The 5,120-nt window shown below is 27.0% G+C and overlaps 1 long non-coding RNA gene across 2 annotated transcripts; it reads right to left on the bottom strand.

Annotated features, from left to right (window-relative positions):
- Positions 1 to 575: 575 nt before the first annotated feature.
- On the bottom strand, positions 576 to 4,667 carry LOC136075228 (uncharacterized). 2 transcript variants are annotated; one of them, XR_010635754.1, is made up of 5 exons: positions 4,525 to 4,667; positions 2,753 to 2,851; positions 1,596 to 2,097; positions 1,366 to 1,510; positions 576 to 674 (listed from the first exon to the last, which is right to left on the bottom strand). It is a non-coding gene; the product is annotated as an uncharacterized LOC136075228 (long non-coding RNA). The 2 variants fall into 2 exon arrangements; XR_010635753.1 differs by lacking the exon at positions 576 to 674 and having other exon boundaries at positions 1,198 to 1,510.
- Between the last annotated feature and the right edge of the window lie 453 nt (positions 4,668 to 5,120).

Here is a 5,120-nt window from a genome sequence, read left to right as displayed (position 1 = left end):
TGCTGCATATAATTAAAATTAGAAAATGTATGTGAAAAATCTAACTCTGCGGTGTGAACGTTTTTTTTACATGTTTTTTAAAACTTTGAAAGGTTGTCATTTCTTAACTAGGCATGATAATCACCTCTAGTCTTTTCCATTTAAGTCGAATTTTATTGTAGTTTCAAAAAATCATAAAAAAATTTTAGTCCAGAAATATAGATTTTTTCATTTTGTCCACCATTTCGACCACTGTGTACCTTGACTTCCTCGTTGAACTTTTTGTGGAAGTAGAGCACAAAATACGCAAAAAGCACCTTTTAATTTAGGTCAATATGATAACCATGGAATATACTGAGATAGCTAAGAACTTCTAAAATAACGTTTTCCGATTCCTGAAATGTCGCATTTAATATCTTAGGATGAATGAGGCTGGTATGGATCAGTTAGCAAGCGGGACTTAAAATCAATAGGTATTTTCGTTGTACATTTTACATAGAGCCCAATGTCATATTCTAATCTAGAATCCTCAACTTCAAGTTTTTCAGGTTCTAGTTCGAGTGTTGCCAATGATGATGAACAAGCAAGATCATTCATTTTTGTTTTTTTGCAGATATTAGTTAAAGTTGTTTCTTCAACATCAGGTGTCGAATGCTGCCTGACAGGTTTTAAAAACTTCCGAATATCCATGACACCTAAAAGTAAAAAAAATGATTTACATTAAATTTTTATTGCATTAAAATCATACTTTCTTCATCTGAAGATAAAAAGTTCTGAAAAACGTCACAAAAATTAAGGAGAGAATTTCTAAAAGGGAGCTAAGATCATTTTTTTTTTTAAGTGAGTTTTTTAACATCCCAGTAGGCACAGCGACGTGACAAAAACGTGAATTTCACGTTATTTTGGCACGTGACATTTAGGTGACTTTTTGGTCCCCGTGAAATGACCAATTCACGTGATTTATGGACGTGTTTTTCACGTTACTTTTGGCACGTGATATTTAGGTGACTTTTTGGTCCCCGTGAAATGACCAATTCACGTGATTTATGGACGTGTTTTTCACGTTACTTTTGGCACGTGATATTTAGGTGACTTTTTGGTCCCCATGAACTGTCTAAAAGACGTGCTTTTTACGTTAATTTTGGCACGTAATATTTAAGCAATAATTATGCTTTATAAAAACGAAGTGTTAGGATTCGTGTAAAGAAAAAAAACTCATCGTCGAGGAAATATTTAATACGTATTAAATTACATGGTTTTATTAGTCAGTATATTAGTTCTTGACATAAACATTTTGAATTTGTAATAAAAGCTGCACTTTTGTTAAAATATCCTCCTTATATCCAAAATAAGTAATAAGTACAAAGTCATAGTTCTGCAACTTACGTAGACCACGCTTCGATCCACAAAGAGCGCACTTCTAACTCAATCTAACGAATCAGTCGATATATTCTCCCATAAAAGCGCGCTTCAAACATAATTTTCTCCTATAAGAGTACGCATCAAACTTTATCTAATGAATCAGATTTAGCTGAAAAGAAACGAATAAAATCTTAAAAAATAATATGATTATTCAATAATTATCTTAAATCACAAACTTTTAAAACAAATCTTACTTGGTAAGTTGCCAACCATTTTGGCAACAAGATTTTCTAGTTGTTTTCTTTTATCTAAATCATTAAATAATTTTAAGAATACAATACTACATACAATGTAGAAAAATAAAAAAATTCATTTGCCTTCTAATTTTATACTCTGATTGCTATAAAATAAATAAGGATTTAATAAAAAAAGATATAGCAAAAAAGTCGACATAAAATTAAAAAAATGAAGCACCAAATAAAAAATACCAGTTTGAAAAAATATTGTTTATATATATACATCTATATCTAATATCAATCTATAGATACATCTATATCTATATATATATATTTAATAACTGATGCGCGTGATTAGAAAAAAACCTGTACTCAGCTTTTGTGATAACATCTGATTAAATAATTTGTTTTCTTTGTTTCCATCTTCTTATATTTGCATCTGTTTCTGCATTACCTTGTTTATACATTAACTCACTAGATGCAAAGGTGAAAGCCCACGAAGTTGCTTTAAACGAGTAATCTACAAAGTTTTGAACAACATTAAATGTCATTTTAGAATGCACACAGAAAAATTAAAACAATTTTTAAAAATGCAATAGTTACCACATAACCACACAACGTTATAGTGGGGATTTTATATCATGATTTTCCTTACTCATGGAGAGATTTTCACCTTAAGGCTCCTTTTGCTGAGGAAACATTACCAAGGCTAAAGAGCCTCATCTACCCCTAATTATATATTATATAAAAAAAGTATAAAACTAAAAGTATGTATAATAAAGTATTGTCAAATTAGGTCACCAAGAAATACCGAGTGCTGAAAATTCAACTCAGAATCAAGTTGCATTCTCCAACAAGATATGAACTAAACTAAATTCTTGCTACAGGGTGCGATCACAAAAGAAAACGAAGAGAGGGAAAAGTGAATTTTCTCAAACTTTAAAAGTTAAAAGGTTATTGTGTCTTACTACAGAATGATATTCCTAGGCAATAACATAACAATACCATTGGGTCTTCCAAGTCAATAATATTTTATGCAGAACTTATGATTTGACATGTAGCTTAATAAATTTAATATTAAATAAGTTATAATAACTTATTTATTATTAAATTAATTTCATCGACAAATTTGACAGTCTAAAATAATATATAGTAGGGTAGAAAAAAAAGTATACCTTGTACTAGGGTTTGATCTCTTGCATGTTGCAATATGAGAATTATCTGCGATAACTTTACACAATTTTGAACTAAGCTTTGTAATATATTTATTAAACCTAAATTGATAAAACTTAGATATACGATAATATAATGTTTAGATAAAATATTATAAATGTGATATTTTATTTTTGTCAAAAATGCATTGCGACGTTATAAGATATCTTATACCCTAATACTTTTTTTATCAATTATTATAAAACTACAATGCAAAATAATTATATTATTATAAAAGTAAAATAAAAAGTAATTACAATAATGAATATATAAACTACATATTTCATATAATATTATGTTTAAAAAATCCTGAAAATTGCTTGCGGAAAATATCCTGAAAAAATTCAGAATATTTTTCCCCTCATTTTTCCCTTAATTTTGCATTCATCAAGTTGTTTCTCAATTTTTTAAAAACTTTTTTTAATTTTTGAATAAATGATGACTAAAACAATATAAAAACAAATAGATGACAACAATATATACTTTAACTTGCATGTATGGAAAACTTTTCGGATATTTGGAAAAAGATAAATTTCAGAAAAATATCCAGTATCCCGGGAGTATCCCAAAAAAAATAATCTCTGAAACTACATTATAAAAAAATAGTAAATAAAATAAAGAATATCTTTCCAAGTTTCTAATCATAGGTTTTTATTGAGAATAAAAAAGTTCCAAAATAAACAATATTTTGGCAACGTATCTTTCATGCTTCAATCAAGTAAAATTGTAACCTGGACGAGGTCACCTAAAATATACATGATTGAAACGTGAAGAAGGAAACTGGGTAAGAGCATGCATCAAATTTTATCTAATGAATAAGTCGATATTTTCTCCAATAATAGCTAGCGACACCAAATTTAGCTAAAAAGAAACAAATAAAAACTTAAATAATAATATGATTAAATAATTATCTTAAATCACATATTTTTAACACAAGTCTTACATGGTGAGTCGCCAACTGTTTTGGCAACAAGATTTTCTTTGATCTAAATCATGAAACAATTTTTAAAAAAAGCAATGCTATATTTGAGAGAAACTTGCTTTACATATTGGAAGGTTGTCAACATTGAAAGATAAGTATAATGCAGTTTCAAATACAATAGCATCATAATCATCTTTTTGTGGGGAAAACATTGAACAAATCTGCGTTAACAACCTGTTTTGAATTGTACATAATAACAATAGTAATAAAAGTCATAGAATATATACAATAATAATTTCATAAATACAATTCAAATATATATATTAATCATATAATATTTAAATAATATAAAAAAATGAAATAAATAAGTGTAAACCTTTTTTAACAAGTTAAGCACAAGATCAAGATGTCATATGTTACAAAAAGATAAAGTATATAATAATAATATATACATATATCAATAAAAAAATAACATAAAACATTTGTTTATTGATATTATCTTGGATAAATGCTTTAACCTTGTTGATAAAAACCTTTAACCTTGTTGATAAAAACCAAATAATAGAAGAAAATCTATTTTTGGTTTTTATCTAATCGACTCTTGAGCAATAATGTATGCAGAAGTTCTACAGACATTATTATTGCTCAAGAATCAAGAAAAGTTCTGCTAGAATTTATAATTTGTTCATGCAGCTTACTTAATTTGATATTAAATTCGTTATAACATAACTTATTTTGTACTAAATTAAGTAAGCAAAATGGACAAATTTGCCAGTCTAAAATATTATATCATAAAGTAGAAAAAAAGCATACCTTGTATTTGAGTTTAATCTTATTTGTGCGGCAAATAGGGACGCTTGGTACTAATTTATTTAACTTAATTTGATGTAATTTGGATATCAGATATTACAACTTAAAATATATTGGACTATTTAGTTCTGTTTTAAATGCTATAAGTTATAAGATATCATAAAGATATCATAAAGATATCATAAAGATATCATAAAGATATCATAAAGATATCATTATAAGATATCATAAAGACCAATTTTTTTTTTTAATTATGATTAAACTACAATAAAAATTAATTATATCATCATAACAGTAAAATAATTATAACTAATATAATGAATACAAAAACTATACTATAAAAAAATAAATAATATAATAAAAAAAATTAATTCATATTTCTTATCACAGGTTTTTATTGATAATAAAAAAAGTTCCGTAAGACGCGATATTTTGGCATGTAACTTTCACGTAACTTTCACGTAACTTTCACGTAACTTTCACGTAACTTTCACGTAACTTTCACGTAACTTTCACGTAACTTTCACGTAAAATAGTAACCTGGACGAAGTCACCTAAAATACACGTGATTGAAACGTGAATAAAACGTTGCATGCCTT

The sequence above is a fragment of the Hydra vulgaris genome, chromosome 01 (assembly GCF_038396675.1).
Source record: "Hydra vulgaris chromosome 01, alternate assembly HydraT2T_AEP".
Taxonomy (NCBI): Eukaryota; Metazoa; Cnidaria; class Hydrozoa; order Anthoathecata; family Hydridae; genus Hydra; species Hydra vulgaris.
Note: the sequence above shows the minus strand (reverse complement) of the source record. Positions and strands in the feature narration are given on the sequence as shown.